Raw genomic sequence first — 25,305 nt, 5'->3', positions numbered from 1 at the left:
ACATAAATGGTTGATTTGCTGATTTAATTTTTAATTTTGGGGCACTTTTTGGGATACTAAGGAACTTGAAAGCTCTTTTGGCAGAGAACAGTGTCTTACATTTGTTCCTACCCTGTGGTATTTGTTAGATTTTTTTTTTAAATTGTGCTAACACTGGTCTCTTAAAGTGAGCTAGGAAGCTCCTCTCTTCCCCTGTGTTCTGAATTTTTTCCTATTTGCTAGTTTCATAATGTTTGAAATTACCCTTAAAGTCATCTAGCCTCAATCTTGCTTCAAGGCTACAGATTTGATTTGTAATTCAGTTTCTATCCTTGGTCTGGGCTTATTCTGATTTTCTGCTTTGCTTAGCAGCAATGTGTTGATCTATGTTTTTGAAGTCGTTTGTTGTTTACATCAAATCTACTGAAGCTATTGGTTTCATTTTTTTTTCACCTTATTTTATCATAGTGATGGTTTGCTCTCTTATAGCATTTGCCTTTTAGTTCTTGCCTGTAGGTTGATAGGAATTGCCAAAAGGCTATCAACCATACATGCAGATTAAAACAAAAGCAATTTTACTCTGTGAATTTTTCTTGGTATTATTCCTTTACAAAATCTTGGGAGCTGAGGCCTCCATAGTTAAGAGCACTTGCTGCTCTTATAGAGGACCTGAGCTTGTTTCCTAGCACCTACACCGGGCAGCTTGCAACTTCCTGGAACTCTGTTTCTAGAAGACCTAATTACTTATTTTCTATATGCAGATATTATATTGTACCCTTTCCAGATAGACACACACACATCATTATGTCCCCATACAAACATACAGACATGTAGTTAAAAATTAAAATATAGAATTTATGAGTATGTCTTTTAAAAATGGTCCTTTTCACATTTGAGTTCAATTGGTTAAATTTTGGTTCTTAAGCTGTTGGCTTTGAAGATTTCTTTGTGATACAGAATTAAAATCATTACCTTTAAACATTGCTTTACTGAGCATGGAGAGAGTGCTCGGCAGTAAGAACACTTGGCATTCTTACAGAGGATCCAGGTCCGGAGGGTGATGTTGGCTCACAAACATCCGCAACTCCAACTCTAGGCATCCTACGCATTCTACTTGTATCCATGGATATGTAGTATGTAGGCATACATTTAGGCAAGACATTCATACATGTAAAATTTAAAAATGCATTAAATGAAGTCTAAAAATGTTTTATTTGTCCAACGTACACGTCAGATTTTTATGTTCACATTTCAGTAGTGTAATTAATATTGAACAACCTGTGCATAAACTTCTTTCAGTAACACACATCATTAGTTCAGGATGGGATGTATGGCTAAAATTAATGTCATCCACATTATGGCTGTTGCCCATATTATGATGATTAGCTTTTAAGGTACTTAACATTCTTTTCTTTGAAAAAGAAGAGAGAAGCCATAAGTACTCACAATCAAGAATGGAAATAGCCATCCCCCTCTTCTTTTGCGTGAGGGAGAACATAAGAATATTGTTGGGAAGGAGTGACCATGAATAATTTAAAATAACTCGAGACCTCGTGTGGTAGGAAAGATGAAATATACATTGGTTAAATGAGAGAGAGCTACGCTATTTGGGTTTAAGGTCATTTCAGTAATGCACATGTACTATAATTCTTTTTCCCCCTACTATTCTTGCCAGTGTATAATAGAATAAGTAATGCTGTGTAGCCAACTGAGGAGTGAAGCCAGACACATTTTACTATAATCACTTGAGAAGTTTGAGCAGTCAGAATTCACAAGGCACTGCTGATTTCATTTGGGCTAATGAGCTGTTTTAAGGTACTATCTTTTCATTGCGATAGTGCATGGAAGCATTTGATGCTGTGTGATAACAGTTATTCATTCATCTAAAGCAGCAGTTCTCAACCTGTAGGTCACGGGTCATCGAAGATCACCAGAAGGCACAGATATTTACACTGCGAATTCATAACAGTAGCAATGTTACAGTTATGAAATAGCAATAAAAATAATTTTATGGTTGGAGGTCACCACAACATGAGCAACTGTATTCAAAGGTTGCAGTGTTAGGGAGGATGAGAACAGAACAACTGCTTTAAAACATGTTTGGACTCATTCTCTGGATTTCATATTCCCTAAATTCCTTATGACTTTGCACAGTGATCTAAGTGTCGTAGCTACATTGTCCCCTCAGGAGGGCATAGTGTCCCTTTCCTTCTCAAAGGAAGCGCAGGCACTGTAAACTCTGGAAAGATTTTCTTGACACAGCCTCTAGTTTTCTCTGAGAGTGTATCCTCCATAAGTTGACATGTTCCAGTGGAAGGACACACATCCAGAAATATCTGGGCAGCACAATGTTGGGAAGAAAAATAAACAGACACAACGCTGGATGGGAAGGGAAGTTGGGATGGATCTGGGAATGGTTGGGGGAAGGGGGGGGTTTAATATGGCCAAAACATCTATGAGATTTCCAAGAACTAATTCAAATAAAAAGGAAGACTGCTTTGGGAATTCTTGGCATCCCCTTTTCGGAAGGCTGGTGTTGATCTTTCAACCACTATAGGCATTGGTGCCTAATCTCAGAAGAAAATAAAGATTTTAAGTGTGACCTTAAACCAAACCCAGTTTGTCTGCAGTAGAGAAGTAGAGCTTCTGTCTGAGAATTTTTTTTTCTGTAAGAGCAGGTACAATTATATGAAAAAAGTATGTAGGAATACTTTAACCATATCCTATGTACTAAAAGAGCCCACAGTTATACCCCAGAGAAAATTTCTAGTCTCTTTTTAATTTAGTATAAGCTTATAATTAAAATTTGAGAAGCACAGAAATCTTTCTGAAGAATGGATATATTTAAGGGAATCCTTAAGAGAATAGTATTTAATCTTTCTGATGTTTATCTGAGCTGTAAGAAAAGGATTCTTCTGTTTCAGTTTGCCTGTAAATGATTAATATAATTTCACTTTTCTTCTTACTGATTTATGAAATTGTTTCTTTCTTGCTTGTAGCCATAGTAAGAGTACCCCCCACCTCTTTTTTTTTTTTTTAACTTCTCAAGGAAATGTATGTAGTAGAGTTTGGGTGGGGAAGATGTTTTTGTTGCTCAGTTTTAACTGGATATTCTGGTTATAGTACCAAGAATATGCGTAGGATGGGCTGTTGACATTTGAAAAAGGGAGGAGTGGTGTGGGAGAAACTTATAGAGCAGAACAGAGTGGGAGGCACAAAGCTGGGTGGAGAGGCTATGTGGTAGATGTTGGTCAGCTCCATACTGGGGCTCTGGGTGACCCGTCTCTCAAGATTTTAACAGCTTAAGCCTACACCTGGAAAAAGAAAAGGTACTGACTCTCTCATGTGGACAGGTGTGTGTGTGTGTGTGTGTGTGTGTGTGTGTGTGTGTGTGTGTGTTAATGTATATTAGGGGAAAAGCATGAATTCCACCTGTAAATGTTATTTAGATACTTTTGATTTACTCACAGTATCATGTGAAGCAGGAGATTTAGAAGTTACATGTCAGTAGTTAAAAATGTGATAAGCAGGTTTTTTTTTTGAGCTACAATTCATTTACCATACTGTTTACCCTGTTAAGGGTGTACCACAGTGGAATTTATACATTCTCATGGTTGGATAACCCTGTCACTCTTTAATGTCAGGACATTTTTATCATCCTTAAAGAAATGTATTTGCAGCCACTTCTCATTCTCCCCTCAGGCTTGCTAATGCCCAATGTAGATTTTTTGTACATTGTAAGTGAATTTCATATAACAGATACATCTAATATAAATGCTAAAATGTCTGCCTTTCTTAACTTAATGCACTCAAGATTTAGCCTAGTCATATCATGTGTCAACACTTACCACTTTTGTGGCTGAGTATATTCCACTGAATTGATATAGCACCTTTTGTTTAACGTGTATGATGGAAACTAGTTTCCTCCTTTCTTGTCTTTTTTTTTTTAGCATCACTGTTTCAACTTCCAACCTTTCATATGGCTATGAAACTTTACTTCCTGTTTTCTTGGGTGGGAATAAGAATTTCTGGGACACATATGTTATCTAATTTATATTTTGGAGTATCAGATTCCCCCCCACCCAAAGTCTGTTCTCTTCTTAGCCCTATCAGAAATAGAGAAGGCTTACAATTTGTTTCTGATTCTTCACTAATATCATAGGAATGAAATGATCCCTCACGTGGATCCTGTGTGAATTACCCTAATGCTCAGTGTTTGGTTTAGCTTTTGAATGTACTTGGGAGTTCTCTTGTCTTAAAGCTGAATTCCAGTGTGTGATTATTGTGTTATAGAAGATCCATGAGGATGTACAATCTAGAGTACATTCCTTGGGTGACTATAAGTATGTCATTAAATGGTTTTGAAAGCAAAATAAGGAGGTAACATATGGTGGACTATAACCCCTAATATTCAAAGTCAATAGCAACTTTTTAAAAATATGATTATATTCTCAAGTATTTTATTATAGTTATGGAAAGCTCCATAAAAGAATTAATGGTATTAAACATCTTCTCATGAGCTTTGTGGCTAATAGTGTATATTCTTTGAAGAATTATCTGTTTATTTGTTCAATTTTAAGTTGGATATTTGTCTTTATTGCATCAAATAATTTACACAGCTCATATATTAAATCCTTAACCAATACATGACTTGTGCATATTTTATCCAATTTTCTGTTTTTTTTTATTAGTTAGTATGCCCAAAAGTTATAAAGATTGATTAAGTCTAGTATTTTATTTTCTCTTTTGTTGCCCCTGATCTAATCTAAGGTGTAGTCTAAGGACATATTTTCCTACTAGATGCTTCCTACTAAAGAGTTTGTAGGTTTGGCTCTTACATTTTGGCTTTTGTTCCATTTCAACTAATTTTTGTAGATTACTTGAGGTAGAAACTTAAAGATGTTCATTTTGATGTGGATAGCTAACATTGTTTGATGAAGAGGGGAGCCCCCCCCCCTACCTAGTATATTATCTTCACTCCTGGACTAGTTAATATTTATTGACAGCTTGAAAGAATCTAGAATTATATAAATACCTGGACATGTTTATAAGTTTCTAAAAGGTTCTTTGAAGTGAGAAGACCCAGGCTAAGTCTATAATGAATCATTCCATGGACTTGGTTGCCAGAGCAGACAAACAGGAGAAAGAACACTGGGCATTGGCATTCGCTGGCCAGCTGCTTGACAACAGATATATTATAAACAGTAGCCCCATGCTCCTGCTAGCTGTTTCTCTGCAGTGATGGACTATTTCCTCAAGCTGTGCTTCAAAGCAGACCCTTTCATTAGTCAGATCCCCCAGTCACAGTAATTAGAAGAGTGGCTAATGCAGCTGTCTTGTCCAAGGCAACCAACTTTGGTATGTGTATTTATTTCTGGGATCTAATATATTCCGTCCTGTTTGCTTTATGGCAGTGGCACCTCTACTGCCACATTGTCATTAGTTTTTCTCTTCTATAGACATGTTATAGTATATCAGATGTGGATATTCCTGGAGGATATGCAATGGTGACTGTGAAATATGCCTCCTTTTTCCAATGTGGGTGGAGTCATTTTCCTATTCTGGTGAATGAGAAATTGTTTGCTTGTTTGTTTGTTTGTTTGTTTGTTTGTGTTTTCCTAGTTAAAGAGCTGGATATCTGAAATGGATTATGTTGGAAGACTGGTGACTGCATCACCATTGTTTGAAGCATACTTAGGTCGAAGGCTGACTGGCAGAGGAGGCCCAGCTTTTATTTACAAAGAGCTCAGAAACATTATATGTGTTGATGAGAATGGTTACAGAGCCTTGGTCAATGACAGGTTCAAGGACAGATTACATGTCATTTAAAATAGAGAATAATTTATGACCCAAAGACAATGATGAGGTATTGAATATTACAGGATGAATGACAGGGCAGCATAAGTAACCATGGAATATGAGTATTAAAGAATAAAGAGAAACTAGGAAACTAAAAGTCAGGCAAGAAAGGAGAGACAAATACTGTTTACAGGGTATTCTTTTTTTCTATTTTTTATTAGGTATTTAGCTCATTTACATTTCCAATGCTATACCAAAAGTCCCCCATACCCACCCACCCCCACTCCCCTACCCACCCACTCCCCCTTTTTGGCCCTGGCGTTCCCCTTACAGGGTATTCTTAATTGATGTTACGAGACCTGTGCTCTGTAGGTTTTGTTTCTGAGTTTCTAACTACATAGCAGAGGTTTCTGATATATGTTATCTGAGAAAATTATCGGTTGTTTCCACAAAAAGCATCAGCAAGTATGTGACTTCCACATTTCTCATTGTTGTAGGTGTGCCTGGATTGTAGATGCCACTTAGTGAGCCTGTTACCACAGGCACATTGCTAGCAGCACTCTTTATATTGCACAGTTAAATCTTGAAAAGATACCTGGAGTAGCAATCAATAGAACAGTAGTCATGTTCTAGATGGTGGAACTACAGTCCTAAAAGCAACGAACCCAGTGTTGCATAAAGAGTGAGTGATAGAATTGTTATTCAACCATCATGTCTTTACCAATAAGCTTTCCTCTTTCTTGAAAGCTCACTATCTAGACCATACCTCTAGTCAATCATGGGAGAATCTTCTATATGAGGAAGGCATCATCTGGGTGTGATTTAAGCCCCTGACTCAATCAATGTCCAGCTTCAGCACTTTATATATGTAGTAGCATTAGCAAGTTTACTTATTAGGTAAGGTGCTTAGGACAATAGCTTGAGGACCCAAGTTCAGGTCCCCAGGACATCTGTAATAATGAGGTGGGGAATGACACACACCAGGTACCCTAGCACTGTTGTGCAGAGATAGGAAGATCTTTGGATTTTTCCAGTTGGCCAATAAAGTTCAGTGAAAGACTCTGTCTCACAAACAAAACAAACAAAATGAAAAATAAACATCAGGGTGGGGAGTGATCAAGGAAGACACCGAGCTCCATCTGTGACCTCCACATGTACCTGCATTCACTTGTGTATTCATCCACACATACCTACCCATGCACATGCACACATACGTGCACACACACACACACACACACACTCAAAGTCACACTTACACAAACTCAAATGCACAGTTAAGCACATTATGTGTAGTGAGTGACTTTCCAGCTCTTCTTGGTGCCACCTGAAGCAAGAACTTGACTCTACATTGTCATTGCTAGGTACATGTACATAGATCCCTGGGATTCTGAAATCATGTGGCATGTGACAGCATTTTGATTACAGTGTTTTGTGTTTTCGTTATCTCAAAAATGCTTCTAATTCAAATGAGTTTTCTTTTCATTATTATTGTTTTCTCAAGGAAAAGGTGAACTGTATAGGCATAATCACCTAAGTTATACAGGAAATGTATTTAAATTCAAAGACAATATTTTATATGATCATATGTATTGTCTTTGGTTACAAATTGAAAGTGCCTAAGTAAAGCTAGGAAACTAAAGAGATCTTGTCCAATGTATTCTAAGCCATGGTGTATAGAATTCATGATTCTTCACCAGCCCAAGAGAACAAGACCTCAAAAATTGAGGCTAAGATTTGATGTCCTTTTCTCTTATGAGACAGAGGCAATATACTACAAAGGGTTACCACAGAGCATCAGCCCCGAGACAGCATAAGCTGAGTGGAAAATTTTGCCAGGATTTTGTGTCTAGCGCAGTCACCTGGCAGTCTTATTTTATTAGAGTCCAGCATTTAATATCAGACTTCTCTAAACCTGGGAGGAGCTTATGGGGATATGTTAATGTCAGTTTTTACAGCAGAATTTTCTAGGTGAATGAAACTTTCAGAGAGACTAACTTTATTTTCTTTCTTTTTTGTCAGCAATTTTTTAAAGTACAGACTTTTGCATTAGAATTAATTTGTGAAGTTAAACTCATCCCGTGGTGTGTATGCACACACACACCTTTTGGAAATGTTAGACATTAATAACCATAAATAATTTCTACAGAAAACTGAAAAAACCCTCTGAACGCATCTATAGCTGAGTGATTTCCGCCTCCCAGTTGATGATTAAAATCTTTTTTTCTTATATTGGATATTTTCTTTATTTACATTTCAAATATTATCCCCTTTCCTGGTTTCCCCTCCGGAAACCTCTATTCCACCCCCCATGCCTTCTTTTATGAGGGTGCTCCATCATCCACCCAACCATTTCTGCCTCCCTGACCTGGCATTCCCCTACACTGGGGCATCGGGTCTTCACAGGACCTCACCTCTGCATATTGAACTTTCTGGATCAGGAAATAACATCTAGGTGATATTGGTACTATGCAGGATGCTCAGGTATTCTTGAGCTTTTTGGTATAAATATCAGCATGGCAGGCATTCCATTCTGTGATGCTGTTATTTTGTATAGCAAAAGGAAGACTTAAAGTGGGTCTTACCTGGATTCAGTGGTCCATGTAAGAGCACAGCATGCAAAGGGACATACTTTCCTTGACTCCAGAAAAAAATATCCATTTTGTGAGCTACCTCTTGAGCCTCAAAGGAAGGTTTGTATGTATCACTCAGAAGCTATGAGTGGTCCTGTACTGACAGCAGCGAAGCTAAGGGTGAGCCCTTTCCTACTGTGGGATGTAATATGTGAGATGAGAATGTTTCTATCCACTCAAGTCAACTTATCTGAGGACCCCTAAGCCTCAGGTGAGCAACCTCTGGTACCTTGATGCCATCCTTGTTATAACCAAGCAAAGGTCAGCTAAAACCTGCATAGAACCTTGACCCGTGCTGATGTCAGATGCTCAGTGTATATTATTTATTATCTGCCAAGCCTATGGTCATATGCTATGCAGCAATCAAAATTATACACAGAAGTGAGAAAAAAAACTAATTCTTAGATCTCATTGAAGTTATCTTTTCCTCCTCTTTCTTGAATGACATTTTTGTTTTCATATTCTCCCTAGAAATAGTCCTTCTCTCATTGAACAGCTTTACTTCATGCCTCAGAGGTGTTACCTCTTCTATTTTATACATGATGACTTAAACATGGACTGAACAAGGACAACATGCAGACATAACAAAGTGGATGGGGGAAGACCAGGAAGTGTCAACCTTACCCAAAGATCTACAGGCAACTAAGGAATACTGAGAATGGAAGAAATAGTGTTTCACAATGTCAAGCTGTCATCCCTGAAAACATACATAAAAGTCATATTACACACACTGAGTAGAATACAAGTATTTGTGTGAAAAGGCCATGAATTTGAAAGAGCACAAGGGAGGGTATATGGGAGTATTTATGAAGAAGGAAAGGGGAGCGTACAATTATGTAATTATAATTCAAAAAATAAAATAATTTAAAGGGAAGAATAAAAATGATTATGATTTTGTCTTTCAAAGCGTCCCAGTAAACAATCATATGATACCTATTTATCTTCTGACAATGAGAAAAAAAGCAAAGAGTGGTCTACAGGAACTGTCATCCTTCTGCCTGATAAAAGAGGTTCTCTGTACTAATGGGCTTACAAAAGTGAATGACAGCCCTAGTTTGAGCTTATTCTCATTCTACTAAACTGCCACATACAGTTTTGAAAAAAAAATTAGAGATGGGATAAGAGTTTCTATATTGGACCATACCAATCTACCTTTCTGAAAATAGAGAATTGGAATTCGGAGGTCACTCAGTCAGTCAAAAACAACATTCATGAAATCCTGGATTTGATGCTTAGAACCACACAAAACTTGGTGTTGTGATACGTGTCCAGAAGCTGAGCACGAGGCAGAAGTATTGAGTTTATGGCAATCCTCAGAAACATAATATATTTGAGGTGGGCATAGGATATATGTGACTTCATAGAATATAATTGATGGTGACTTGTGAAATTCTTAAATACTTAGATATTCCTTCATGCTTTGGGTTAGAAAGTCTGGGGACTGTACTTCAATTTTGGGAGCATAGTTAGTAAATCCCAATTTGCAGAGAATTATTGAGGGATGTCAGAATTATTAGATACTGTTAAAATCTAGCTAACAGATTTTTTTATAACTAGTGTCTATAGATCACTACATTTTCTTTATAGACAAGGAATGCTCTAAATTATGACCATCAGAGTATTGAACTCAGCTATTGTTCTGTCTTTTGTAGTCCCAAGTTCTTTCAGCCACTTAAAATTCCAATGGTGCTGTTTTTGCTTAGCTGTCTATCTATGCTTCTCTGAACATACTGAAAAACTGTACTCAGAAAATATCATTAGACCATCATCAGAAAAGTGACCCTATAGAAAAGATTCTCCATTTTATCATCCCTGGATGTGAAATAGACCATTTTTCCATGTAGGTGTTCTTTGCATCCTAAGAGCTAAGCCACTGTAGGTATCCTCTTTAAGATTTGGTTATCACTGTTAAGGTGCTATGGATCACACAGTAAGACACAAAAATTGCTGAATTGATTGCAACTATTTGCCAAACATCCATCAGAGTCTGAGAAGTAGGCTTAAGTGTTTCGTTCATAAGGATCCCGTATCTCTGTGCGGTAAGGTTTCCAGGCAGTTGTGAGTGACTTTATGTACTTGTTGCAACCCAGTTCATATTCTTCCCTACAACTGTAAAGTAGCCTAGGAAGATAGGCTTCTCACAATTGGGGAAAGTCACCTCACGCTATGGGAGACATTCTTCTCTGTAAAAATATGAGGATGCTTGCTGTCCAAATAGAATGGCAAAAGTCCACCCTATCTGTAATAGCGTTAGGGAAGCTGCAAATTGGATTCCATTATTACTCCATAATAACATGGTGAAAATTGTCACTTGTGGATGTCACCTTTCCAGTAAGTATGGGTCTGTTTTAGCTCTCAGAAGCTGAATAGTGAATATGGAATTCTTTTTTTTTCCCTCCTCATTGGGTTTCAGATGAAAAGGCAGTTTGAAGAGGAGAAACGAGAAAGCAGAAACATCTGTGGTTTGGCAAGCAAAAGAAGCACTGAGAGTATTTGGGGTGACTTGCGGATTGTACAGAAACACATAGAGTGAGCCCAGCAGCTGCACTGGGTATGCTGTTTAAAGCCATTCCCCCAGAACAGGAACAGTGGGACAATCCTTTACTGACTTGCATGATACATTGGAATGTTGAGCTAATCAGGCAATCTAATTGACTGAACATCTGCAGCTGCTTTATCATTATTCTCAAATGGGCATTATCTCTTTGCATGCCAGGGATGGCTAAGTATCTCTCAGCCTTTCTAATAGAAGCTGACTCTGGGGTTTATATTTCAACTGCTTTCAATTGCCCAGAAACTCAGGTGACCCAATTTAAGGTCAAATACAGTATGGTTTTTCTTTTGCTGGAACTGTTTGGAAGGAAAGGATTGGAAAAGTTGATGTCTAGGTGGAAGGGTGAGGTATAGGAGGATTTTGGTGACTTGGGGAAGGCTCCTGTTAGGTTTTGTTCCTGTCGAGTACATAGGGTTACATGCTGAGCCATAATAACAGATAGATTGTGGAAGAAGACTGGAAGCCCAGTTTCCATGAATATAAAGAGCCCCACACAAGTACAGAGATCTACAACAGAATCATTTGCTTTCCTCATTAGCCCCCCTTCTGTTGCTGGCATGTTTTACCTGGATATAATCTGTACCTATACCTAAGCCCTTTAATTATTTTCACCCATCATTTTCTGGATGCTGTTGCCATAGCATCCAGTTCTCCAGCAGATAGAAAAGAAACAACAGTAATGTTTGTGCTGTTTTAATTCTAATTAAAACTCAGTGGGCCACACACAAAGTGCCGATGTGAAAATAGCAGGCAGGGGTTGCTGAGAAGAAGGGATGCTAGGAGGGACAGACAGGAGTGCAAGAGGGAGACGGAGTTGAAAATGACCAAAGTTCATTATGTAAATGCATGAAACTCTCATTGAAGAATTTAAAAGGGAATACAGCAACTCTAAGTGAAAACTGTGAGACTAAAGTGCTTTTAAATAATAATGCCGACAATATCACTCCCACAAACACAGGATCCTAGTCAGAATACATTTATTTTTGCAGCTAATACTGGAATTTACTCCTGCAAATATGATCATGTTTTGCTTGTCTTTAATACCTTCTGTAAGGGATATGCATGAAAAATGATGGAGTTGCTAGAACTATAGGGTGAGTACCAAGCAGGTGCTAAGAACTCAGTCCCAAGGGCTTAGATGAATTACTACTGTCTTAAATGAGCCAGGTTTGGAAGAAAATATCATACGTCCTCTCATAGTCTTTGTAAAATATTTTATTTCTTGAAGATTGTGTGGTTCTGGATTGCGAGTGGTTACCCCGGATCAAGCTTTTCACCCCGTATATGTGATCATCAAAAACAAACGTAAGTTCTTACCAAAATGTAACTGTAGGTTGTTTTTATTGTGTTAGAAGATATTTTTCTCTTGAAAAGGAGCTACAGTACTCTATTCATTTGCCCCACCCTGCTAAACTCTTTACATCCTATAGAAAGTAGTGAGGGTGAGATAGTTGTACCCTATCTCTTGAAGTTTCTGTTTCATGTGGAAGGAGAAAAATATCTAACTCCAAAGTACATTCGTATCGAACTCTCAGGGTGATCATTGACCAAAGGACAACATAGCAACATTTTATCAACAAGATGAGGAGAACGAGGACACCTATGGAAGGGAAGGATTTTTGTAGCATTGACCAGGGGTTTGAGTGGGAAATTTATCTCCCTGAGAGTGTGGCAGGAGGAGGCTTGGGGACCAGCTTTAGCAAGTTCAGATGTGTGGAGGAGGAGATGAAATTGACTCATTTAAAGCACATAAAGGAGGCAGCTGTGGCTAGAACAGAATAAAGGCACCTGGAAGATCAGGATGGCCCCAGGGACAGGCATAGACTAGCTCTTGTAGCCCACAGGTCTGAGTCGTCTTTTAGTTTCTGAACAATAGGAGGCCACTGGAGAAAGTTTAAAAGAGGGAAGAAAGTCTGATGCAGTTTTGAAACACTGGTACTAGATTGAGAGAAGTGAGAGCAAATAGCTGAATGACATGGCAATTTCCATCATCCACTTAAGAGATGAGCATCGCGTAGGCTGGGATGGGATCTTAGAGATGGAAGGCTGTCAATAATAAAGTATTTCTATTTTTTTTATAACTATGTGAGTGTTAACCATGACCTATACTGAAAATTAAAAATTGGAAAGGGTGTAGAGATAATTAAGGTATCTAAGGCACGTAAATATTTTCTACTCTCTGTGAGGTTACCATCCATTCTAATAACTACCATATATAGGAACCACAAAGGACTGTCACCATGTGCCTGGCCAAGGTTTAAGAGCTCTGTAGGTATTGGCTCTGTTGAGCCTTCAGAGATGAGGCTGTTGGTTCAGAGCAAGGCACTTATGTATGCATGTATATGAACTTATTAACCAGAGAGAACATACTATCTCTTCTTGCTTAGACTGAGGACCATAAACAGAAAAGAGCCCAGTACATAGCCAGAGAGAATGTTGCTCGACTTGTCACCCAGGGCTCCCTATTCTCATTCCCAGAGCAACACTGTTTGCACTGCCCTCACTAGTGGGCAGTCTTTCCATTGGACAGCTGGGCCCTTAGTGTGAGTCTTGAATTGCTACCTTGAGTATGCAATAGAAGATCTTAGCTTCTTTGTACAATCTAAACTTGAAGAAGTATTTTGGGTTTAAGGATGCTACCTGTGTCCTGTTTTTCAGATGATACTGATTTTGGTGGTTGCCTCTTATTAATTTACATATGGCTTATTAGTATGTGTTTTGATAAACCAAAAATCTGCATTTTACTATGCTAAGTAGTAGTATAGTATAATAAGGAATGCATATAAAGGTATAGCAGGGAAAATAAAATAAAATAAAATAAAATAATAACAACAACACAGAAGCTTCTTAGAGGTTGTCTTGTTCCCCTTCTTTTCTCTTTGAGCAATCCACAAGTTGTGAACTCAGCTGTCCAATTTTGGTGGATGGGCTGTGGGGAGTGGTTGTCAGGTTATAGTTATGTGTGTTCTCTCTCTGTCTCTCTCTTTCTCCCTCCCTCCCTCCTTCCCTCCCTCCCTCCCTCTCTCTCTTTTAACTCTTAAGTTCTGTCAAGACTCACTTTCAGGCACAAAGCTCCCTGCTGGTTGATGTATGGGGAGCACTCACAAGGTTAGACAATGACTGCCACATGCCAAAAGCCCCTTGAAAGGAGGAGTCTTCTGAGCTGCCTGCAAGCAGCCCTCTAATGAGACCCCAAAGGAGCTGGGGTGGCCTTTGTTTCCCCTTCACTGCAGAGGAGTTATCAACCTCTCAGGGGCTGTTAGTAACCAAAAAAAAAAAAAAAAAATGCTCCAACAGAGATCATTCAAGTTCCCGCATCTAAAGAGCCACAGCTTTTTGGAGCAGAAAGATAACACCTTTACTTGGGTTTTGTTCATTTTGCTATAAGGGAAAAACCAGAAAACTTGGTAAATCTGAAGCAGTCTTAGACTTACGGCTTAAACCCTGTTGTATCTGCCTCTTCCTAATAGTAACATTGCCATGATAATCATTACAGGTAACTTTACTGAACTTGATACCAATGTTTAATATTTCCTATGCCTTATGTTATCTAGTTCTGAAATGGCCTTCAAGTATACACATCATTGTTAATGCATTATAGTTGAAAATTAGGATTTAAGAGAGGCCCTTGGTCTTGCAAACTTTATATGCCCCAGTACAGGGGAATGCCCGGGCCAAGAAGTGGGAGTGGGTGGGTTGGGGAGCAGGGTGGGGGGAGGGTATAGAGGGCTTTTGGGATAGCATTTGAAATGTAAATGAAGAAAATGTCTAATAAAAAAGATGTTAATTTACCTAAAGTAGAAGAGATGGTATGCATACTGCAAATCTCTGGCAGAAAGAGGAATTCTCACACTAATACTATGTGAGTTACAGCTATGTTGTGCTTTACCCATGTCATTCTTGAAACAATACTGTATCTGATTAAAAATTATTTTAAAAGGAAGGGCGTGGCATGCCTCAGTTATGCAATCATTTTAAATGTATCTATATAAGTTAGGGAGATATTTATCTGTCATGGTACATTGTGAAGAATGTTGCCTATTAACACCTAGAAATGTAACCTTCTTTAGCATGCATTCATTTAGACACAGCAGGGAGGAGAGTTTCTCACAAGTATCCAGTAAGAGGAGGTGAGAAGTGGAATTGAGAAGCCATAGCACTAGATACAATCATTATGTCAATGATTTAGGTCCTTCTGTGAGGAGGTCTGAGATGCAGGAACCCATCTCAGTTCTCTAAGTTTGGGGCAGTGAAGTGGGCCTTTATCTGCCATGACAATTTTAGAAGTTGTATGCACTTTATATCTGAAAATGAAGGAACAATCTGAGTGATTCTTTTTGGCTGAAGACATTTCCTGGAGAGAAACCCAACTGAGAGCCATCAGCCACCTATATTTGTAGCAGTTGAAACAAATGAATATTTCATTCCAAAATAGATTGTTGTAGGCTATCCTCTGGGTAACACACACCCACTTGGATAACACAGTAGGCCTTGGAAGCTCCTTGCCTGGTATTCCTGTAAGTCACTCTTATTGGAGAAATTTATGGAAAGACAGAAAAATGAGACAGAGTATTCTACTGTAAACCACTGGACAGGTCTGGGTGGGAATACATAATTACTGTCTCTCCCTTGGTATCAGTTATGGTAGTTTGTCAACTTGACACATCTAGAATTACCTGGGAAGGGAGTCTCAATGAGGAATTATCTGCATTAGGTTGGCCTGTGGATATGCCTGTAGGGGATTCTCTTAATTGGGTTAGCTGAGATGGGAAGACCCACCTAAATATGTATGGAACTATTTTTTGAGCTGGGCCTTAGACAGAGAAAAGGAGAAAGTAAGCTGAGCACTAGCCTTATGCATAAATCTGTTGTTATCTGCTCTTGACAGTGGGTGTGATAGGATCAGTTAGGTCAAGTTTCTGAGGCTTTTACTTCCCTGGAATGGTGGAGTGTATCCACAATTGTGAGTTTTTTTCCCACAACAATGTGAATAGAAACTAAATTAATATCCATTCCTGAGTCTCTCTTTTTATTTGTGTGTTAGACTTCTAGTCTAAAAAGCCTGCATCATCAGTTTGGGAACTATAGCATACAACTCAGTGCGTCTCTAAATGTGTTTCCTATTGGAAATGCTTGCTCTGTGGAAATGAGGATATATGTCATTTAGCGTTTTTAAACTTTGTTTGAGAATTTCACACATGAGCACTTTACTTACGTAATCTCTACCTCTTCCTCCTCCAATTTTTCTTGTGGTTCTATCTACCCTCAAATTCATAAACTTTTATTCTTATGTTTATGTATATGTGTGTATATACATATACAGTTATATGGAAATACTTATGTATAACATGCTGAATCCATCTAGTGTTGCTCATATTTGTATATGTTTAGAGCTGACACTTAAAATTGAATAGCCAATCATTGAGCTCTTCCTGGAGAAAACTAATTCCCTATTTCTCAGCAGTCATAGAGTGCTTCTAGCTCTTCCACTAGGAGTGTCCCTCATCCATGTTGGCATGCCAACTAATGTTATCATTATAAAAGACTTGTTTAGACAACAGAATTGTTGAGATTCCACATCCCTATCATGTCTAGAATACAGTGTTTGGCAGAGGACATCCTGGTTCTCTGGCTTTTACCATTTTCGCACTACCTCTTCTATGATTTCCCTTAATCCTTATGTGTAGGGGTTGTGCTTTAGATATATCAGGTGGAGTTGATTATGCCAGTTTTTCTCTGCACTCCAGCTGCTTGTGAATCTTTTCAGTAGTTTTTAGCTGTTGAAAAAAAGGGGTATGGGCATCTTTGAAGAGGCTTGAGAGCTGTACATATCTGTACCTGTAAGGATATGTATTTAGTATGATTAAAATTTACATTACATTGGGAAAATGGCACAAGTAGGGTCCCTTCTAGGGGCTGTACCACCATGTACCAATGATGTTTGGCTAGGTTTATAGTACCAAGAATTGATTCTCTCTTGTTGAACATGAAGAATTCTAATTAGACAGCTGTTAACCCCACAATAAACTTGCCATGACTATGCCATTGAGGAGCAAAGTCTTACCAGGACAGATACAGCTGGACTATTGATTGTTCTTCTCCTTTGGCAGTTTGTATAGCACTGTTCATTACTACAAAGAGTTACTAGTCTTCAGTTAGGAGGTTTAAAGGTCATGTCTATCTATTTCTCTGAGTCCTATGTCTGAAATATGCAATGTCTTCCACAAAAGAAATTTTGTTCCTTTCCAGGAGGCAACCAAGAATGCCAATAGCCTATAATATTTTGAGAGTTTCTTTGACTCACCTGATCAACAAATCAAAAGGAGGTTTACATTCTTGGTACTAAGATTCTTGTTACTCTGAATCTAGAGGGAGGATTGTCATCCTCTGTGCCATAACTCCATTTGCAGCGCAGCTCCTCACAAAAATCACACATACATTGAAAGTAAATATGAATTATTGTTTTCTATGGATTTTTTAGACACCCTTAGAGATGTTTTCTTCTTTTTCTCCCTTTCTTCTGCATCACCGCCTTTTCCAATCCTTAGTTAAAGTTTAACATTTCCCCATTTCTCCTTCCATAGAAACTTCGTATCCCTTTCTCTACACCTCCTCCACAACCCTCACATTGCCCCCTTTTACTTAACCAGTGTGTTGGTTGGTTTTCTTGTCAGCCAGAGTTATCTTGAAAAAAAATGTCTCCTGTCACTTCTGTCTCCGACCAGCAGAAAAGAGCGACGACACAGCGTTCTTCTCAAAGCAGTTTATTCAGGACCCTTTCAACATGCATGCAGGAAAAAAAAAACCTCTCTCTCCCCGATTCGCAATCTTTTATATAACACCTCAACCATGCCCCATCAGCCCAGTCAGCGTAATATCAGTTCATTGGCCAGAATCACCACTCGTCATATAGTCCGATCTTGCATCATGGTGCACCTGCACAGTTCTCACGATGGACGTGGCTTATTTTCAGGAGTATGAGGAAGTCAGGTGCAAGTCATATGATTTGGCTGCAGTCCCTGGCGCCATCTTGGGACTGCTGCCACACCCGCTCCTCATAGTCTCCATCACATTAGCTTGTAGACAAGCCTGTATGGCATTTTCTTGATTCCTGCTTAATGTGAGAGGACCTACCTCACTGTAGGCAGTGCAACCCTTATGTAGGTGACCCTGAGTGGTATAAGAAGCAAACTGGGCAAGCCATAGGGCACAGACCAGAAAGCAATATTCTACTATGGCTTCAAATTCATTCTTTGTCTCCATATTCCTGCCTTGACTTCTCTTGCAGTTGGACTATAAACTTGTATGGTTAAATATCCTTTCCCCCAACAAGTTCTTTAGATCTCTAAAGAGATCTAGAAATAACTAATACTCCTGGTTTCTGTGGACACTTCAGGTTACATACTCAAATGTAAGATTCAGAGCTAGTATCTATAAATAAGAGAACTTGTAGCATTTGTCTTTCTGAGGCTGGGTTATACATAACTCAGTGTAATATTTTCTCATCGCATCCACTTACCTGCAAAGTCAATGATTTTATTTTTCTTTATACCCAAATAGAATTCTATTGTGACTGCAGTGATTTATAACCCCGCTAGCAGTGAATGAGGGTTCTTCTTTCTATGAACCTGCAACAGAAACTTTTAGCTGCTTTCCTGATCTTAACGATTTTAATTGAGTACTGTGTCTTATCAAAATAGGTGTAAGTTGCATTCTTCTATTGCCAAAGATATTAAAAGATTTTTATAGCCAGGCATGGTGGCACATGCCTTTAATCCCAGCACTTGGGAGGCAGAGGCAGGCAGATTTCTGAGTTCGAGGCCAGCCTGGTCTACAAAGTGAGTTCCAGGACAGCCAGGGCTACACAGAGAAACCGTGTCTTGAGAAGAGAACAACAACAACAAAAAAAGGTTTTATGGTATTTCTTGGCCATTTTTAACTTATTTGTTTTTGAAAACTCTTCTCTGTTTATATATATAGCCCATTTGTGGTGAGTGTGTATGTGTGTGTGTGTGTGTGTGTGTGTGTGTGTGTGTGTGTGAGAGAGAGAGAGAGAGAGAGAGAGAGAGAGAGAGAGTTATTGTGTGTGTTACTTTCTTGATTATTTGTGATTTCTTTATTCTACATGTTCATTTTTCTATTGTGTGAGTATCTGGCAAAGATTCTTTTTTTTTTTTTTAGATCAATATATTCACTTTAATGACTTTCAAGACTTTTCCAAATACTCCTCATAGTCAATGTTTAACTATAGTACACTTTTTCTATGCCAGCATTTCTTTTTTTTAATATTTTTATTACATATTTTCCTCAATTACATTTCCAATGCTATCCCAAAAGTCCCCCATACCCTCCCCCCCACACTTCCCTACCCACCCATTCCCATTTTTTTGGCCCTGGCGTTCCCCTGTACTGGGGCATATACAGTTTTCGTGTCCAATGGGCCTCTCTTTCCAGTGATGGCCGACTAGGCCATCTTTCCGAGTCTCTAGCCTTCTTGGTCTCTATTTATCTGATGCCTTCTTTGCTATAAAAGGGCAATTTAGTTTTATGAGGTCCCACTTGTCAGTTGTTGGCCCTAATTCCTGAGTGCAGGGAATCCTATTCAGAAAGTCTCCTTCTCTTTCCTATATAGCACTGTCTATACTTCTATCAATTTAAACAGGCTTGGGTTCATATTGAAACCTGGGATCAACTTGGAGTTTAGATTTTTGTACAGCGTAATAGATATTGGTTACTTTCATTTGTCTCCATGTAGACATTTAATTTTCCTTGAACCATTTGTTGAAGATGCTGTCTTTTCTCCAGTGTATATTTTGGCATCTTTGTCAAATCAGATGACTGTAGTTTTTGTGCATACTGGGTCTTCTGCTGTATTCCTTTGGTCTGCATTTCTGATTTTTGCTGGTTCCATTTTGTTTTTTATCAATATAGCTCTACAATATAGCTTGAAATATAGAAATATAGTATGTTAATAGCTCTAGAATTGTAACCTTGATATTTGTTTGTTTGTGTGTTTTTGATAAAGGTCTTTTTTTTTTTTTTTTTTTGGTTTTTCGAGATAGGGTTTCTCTGTGTAGCCCTGGCTGTCCTGGAACTCACTTTGTAGACCAGGCTGGCCTCAAACTCAGAAACCTGCCTGCCTCTGGCCTCCCAAGTGCTGGGATTAAAGGCGTGTACCACCACGCCCATCTGATAAAGGTCTTTTATCTCTTCAGTAAAGCTTATTCCTAGATATTTTTGAGATTATTGTGAAAATGATTGTTTCCATGATTTCTTAATCATGGTGCTTATTAATAATATTAGAATGCTTTACTGTGGCATCAAAATTAGTAATTAAGTTCCAAAAGCTTTATAATAATATTCACTGGCAAAATATCTGATAAAGTTCACTTGTCAACCTTTGTTTAGTATGTTGATGAAGTAAAAACAGAAAGCATTTAGAGGACTGACAAGAGGACTCAGTGTTTAAAGCACTTGCTGCTTTTGCAGAGGACCTAGGTTCAGGTCCCAGCACCCACATGGCAGCTCTAAACCATTGGGGAGTTCACTTTAAGGTCATCATCTAATGCTCATTTCTGGCCTTGTAAGTTTCAGACATACATGTGATATACATGCATGTATACAGACAAAGCAGTAATGTACATACCATAAGAATCAATGTTTTTTTTTAAATAAATAGTATTTAGATAACCAAAATGTGTATGAAAAAACAGAAGCCCCACATGGCTTTTTCTAAATGGCTAGCCTATAAGGTTATAATTAAGAAAGGGTCAGGTCCCTCTTTCTCCACATCCTCGCCAGCATCTGCTGTCACCTGAATTTTTGATCTTAGCCATTCTGACTGGTGTGAGGTGGAATCTCAGGGTTGTTTTGATTTGCATTTCCCTGATGATTAAGGATGTTGAACATTTTTTCAAGTGCTTCTCTGCCATTCGGTATTCCTCAGGTGAGAATTCTTTGTTCAGTTCTGAGCCCCATTTTTTAATGGGGTTATTTGATTTTCTGAAGTCCACCTTCTTGAGTTCTTTATATATGTTGGATATTAGTCCCCTATCTGATTTAGGATAGGTAAAGATCCTTTCCCAATCTGTTGGTGGTCTTTTTGTCTTATTGACGGTGTCTTTTGCCTTGCAGAAACTTTGGAGTTTCATTAGGTCCCATTTGTCGATTCTCGATCTTACAGCACAAGCCATTGCTGTTCTGTTCAGGAATTTTTCCCCTGTGCCCATATCTTCAAGGCTTTTCCCCACTTTCTCCTCTATAAGTTTCAGTGTCTCTGGTTTTATGTGAAGTTCCTTGATCCACTTAGATTTGACCTTAGTACAAGGAGATAAGTATGGATCGATTCGCATTCTTCTACACGATAACAACCAGTTGTGCCAGCACCAATTGTTGAAAATGCTGTCTTTCTTCCACTGGATGGTTTTTAGCTCCCTTGTCGAAGATCAAGTGACCATAGGTGTGTGGGTTCATTTCTGGATCTTCAATTCTATTCCATTGGTCTACTTGTCTGTCTCTATACCAGTACCATGCAGTTTTTATCACAATTGCTCTGTAGTAAAGCTTTAGGTCTGGCATGGTGATTCCGCCAGAAGTTCTTTTATCCTTGAGAAGACTTTTTGCTATCCTAGGTTTTTTGTTATTCCAGACAAATTTGCAAATTGCTCCTTCCAATTCGTTGAAGAATTGAGTTGGAATTTTGATGGGGATTGCATTGAATCTGTAGATTGCTTTTGGCAAGATAGCCATTTTTACAATGTTGATCCTGCCAATCCATGAGCATGGGAGATCTTTCCATCTTCTGAGATCTTCACACTCCTCCATTGTTGGTGGGAGTGCAGGCTTGTACAACCACTCTGGAAATCAGTCTGGCGGTTCCTCAGAAAACTGGACATAGTACTACCGGAGGATCCAGCAATACCTCTCCTGGGCATATATCCAGAAGATGCCCCAACAGGTAAGAAGGACACATGCTCCACTATGTTCATAGCAGCCTTATTTATAATAGCCAGAAGCTGGAAAGAACCTAGATGCCCCTCAACAGAGGAATGGATACAGAAAATGTGGTACATCTACACAATGGAGTACTACTCAGCTATTAAAAAGAATGAATTTATGAAATTCCTAGCCAAATGGATGGACCTGGAGGGCATCATCCTGAGTGAGGTAACACATTCACAAAGAAACTCACACAATATGTATTCACTGATAAGTGGATATTAGCCCCAAACCTAGGATACCCAAGATATAAGATATAATTTGCTAAACACATGAAACTCAAGGAGAATGAAGACTGAAGTGTGGACACTATGCCCCTCCTTAGATTTGGGAACAAAACACCCATGGAAGGAGTTACAGAGACGGAGTTTGGAGCTGAGATGAAAGGATGGACCATGTAGAGACTGCCATAGCCAGGGATCCACCCCATAATCAGCATCCAAACGCTGACACCATTGCATACACTAGCACGATTTTATTGAAAGGACGCAGATGTAGCTGTCTCTTGTGAGACTATGCCGGGGCCCAGCAAACACAGAAGTGGATGCTCACAGTCAGCTAATGGATGGATCATAGGGCTCCCAATGGAGGAGCTAGAGAAAGTAGCCAAGGAGCTAAAGGGATCTGCAACCCTATAGGTGGAACAACATTATGAGCTAACCAGTACCCCGGAGCTCTTGACTCTAGCTGCATATATATCAAAAGATGGCCTAGTCGGCCATCACTGGAAAGAGAGGCCCATTGGACTTGCAAACTTTATATGCCCCAGTACAGGGGAATACCAGGGCCAAAAAGGGGGAGTGGGTGGGCAGGGGAGTGGGGGTGGGTGGATATGGGGGACTTTTGGTATAGCATTGGAAATGTAAATGAGTTAAATACCTAATAAAAAATGGAAAAAAAAAAAAGAAAAAACAAAAAAAAAAAAAAAAAAAAAGAAAGGGTCAGGTCAGGAGACATTTGAGTCTCATTATTTCCCAAGGTATCTTAGGAACCTTTATGTTGGACCTCAGAACAGATGATTGTAGTGGTAAACTTTATTGTCAAGTTCAGAAATAAAGTTTGAGGTATGCAAATAATTTCAATGATGATATTTCAATTCAGTGGCAGATATACTGTTCATTTAATAGGTGTTATTGGTAGAAATGGTAGAAATGGCTATCCATTTGGAGTACATACACAAACACAAATTCTGTGACATAAGGACTTAAATGACCAAAACAAAATCTTAGGAGGGCCATTGGCAGATGACATATTTAATTTAGTGCTAAGTAGAGTATTGTTTTTCAAAGAAATTTATTCATTTTTCTGTGTATGTGTGCTACTCACAGCGGTCATGCCCTGAACATGCACTACAGTGCAGAAAAGGCAAGCAGATCCCTTGGGGCTGTTGTTATGTGGTTGGTTGTAAATCATCCTTGGTGGGTGCTGGGAATTGAACTTGGGTCCTCTACAAGATCAATAAGTGCTCTTAACTACTAAACCACAATCCCACTTCTGAAGCAGCACACTCTTACAGTAGCCATTAAGAAAATATAAAAATATTTTCTTTTTTTTATATAAACCTTAAGCCTTATAGTAAAGAAACTTTCACCATACATATTATCAATGGAAATACATTGAATAAAATTTGCAGAATAGATGAGAATCAGTGCCTATAGTGAATAAATGAACGATGTCAGAAGCGTTTAAGATACAAAATGATATCAACCCAATAGATCAAAGAGAAACGTGGTACAAATGATGAAACACAAGTAATTAATATTGTTTTGAAAGTGTTCATAGTTGGTATTAGTGAAACAAAGGTATCACTGATCTATAAACTTGTCCAAAGTTGCTTCTATTCATGACAGCTATAGGAAAAGTAATTTTGTCATGCTATTTACTTTCTAGATTGAAATTTGAAGTCTTACTATTTTTAAGCAATTTGGAGGTATGTAAAATTGGCTATTTCATAAAATTTCAGTTAGAAGCCAATCCCATATAAATGAAGACATCAGTGTGTGCTGTGTATGCATGTGCTCACATGTATATATTTCAATAATATCTGTCAGATTATTAGAGTGCAGCTCATTGTGACACACCTGCCTGTGATGTCTCCCATTGCATGCAAATACAATGGGAGTAGACACATCCTCCTGAATTGGAGAACCTTCCCATGCCAAGAATAGCTGACAGAAGAAATTGGATATTTTATAAATCATTAGCAAGCCTTTTGTCCATATACATAGTAATATGCTCAGGTACATGCATATTTTAAAATTAATTATTGAGGTAAAAACATTTATGGGAGTCTACTAGTTCAGCTTGCTTTTTTTTGTTCATGGACTACATAAGTAAAAATGTCAGGGAGATCCGTGATGTAGGAGAGCTCCGTGGAGTTGAGAATAAGGGCAAACAAACAAATGAGCAAAATCTGTTTGAAGAACTAACAAAATAAGCATTTTCAGCAAATAAAATTAAGCATTGTCAATTTTGAAATTTTGCCAGATGTTGTAAATGTGAGAATTTGTGGACTGATTGCCTCAAGTGTCAGAAAAACACTGAAAGTAACTATTTGAAATGTTAGTAAGACATGATTAAATTTGAATGATTGAAGAAGAAACTGGATCTCTACTCCAACTGCCTTTTAAAACATGGAGCAGGCAGTGAAAGCTCCTAAATAGCTGGTTGCCTTTCCCGCTTGGCTTTTAATTTACCAGTGTGTGTAGGGATGTATGTATGTGTTTGTCGTAAACCATATAACAACTATGACTAATGAATGCAAAAGTCAATTTCCCTTGTATCGCTGAGTATCTTTGCATTTTTAAGATGTGTTTCACATTTAAAGATGAAGTCTTCTGTACATTTTTCAGAAGAGAGATCAGAAATTGCTTAAATAAATGACCTTCCCCTTGACATTTGTGGGTTTACAACTACAGTCAGCCAGTCTACCTGAGCTGTGAATGTGGTCGATGACTACAGTGGTGCCTGCGAATACATGGGTAAGATTTTACAAATCCCACATGTGGTAATGGAATTTGAATCTTGTGAAAATGACACCGACTGGACTTAGAGTTATTAAAATATTAACCACAGTGAGAAGATTGGAAAGGAATAGTTTTTAGAGTCTTAAAAGTCTGATAGGGGAGCAAGATGGTTCAGTGAGTTAAGAAAATGTACCTGCCATACATGCCCGAACACCTGAGCACATGAATGCCTGGACCACAGAGAGGAGAGAACTGACTCTGAAAATTGCCCTACATTGTCAACACATGCAATATGTTTTCTTTTCTCTCTCTTTTTCCCTTCCTCCTTCCCTCCACATCTCTTTCATACAGAACAACACAAATACATGCAAACACCCAC

The 25,305-nt window shown here is 38.5% G+C and overlaps 1 protein-coding gene across 7 annotated transcripts in view; it reads left to right on the top strand.

Annotated features, from left to right (window-relative positions):
• Nucleotides 1-25,305, top strand: part of Cntn3 (contactin 3) — a 401,311-nt gene that overhangs the window by 38,184 nt on the left and 337,822 nt on the right. Inside the window, exons 1-2 of one of the 7 annotated variants that reach the window (XM_006505728.4) lie at nt 10,008-10,959; nt 12,191-12,267. The exons of 4 other annotated variants lie outside the window; for them this stretch is intronic. The gene's annotated coding sequence lies outside the window, so the exon portion shown is untranslated. Of the gene's footprint in view, nt 1-10,007; nt 10,960-12,190; nt 12,268-24,416; nt 24,942-25,305 lie in introns of those variants that run through there. 2 more of the 7 variants (XM_006505727.4, XM_017321448.1) reach the window with 2 other exon arrangements.

This window comes from Mus musculus, chromosome 6 (genome assembly GCF_000001635.26).
Source record: "Mus musculus strain C57BL/6J chromosome 6, GRCm38.p6 C57BL/6J".
NCBI classification, from domain to species: Eukaryota; Metazoa; Chordata; class Mammalia; order Rodentia; family Muridae; genus Mus; species Mus musculus.
The sequence above is the reverse complement of the archived record's forward strand: the minus strand, read 5'-3'. Positions and strand labels throughout refer to the sequence as shown.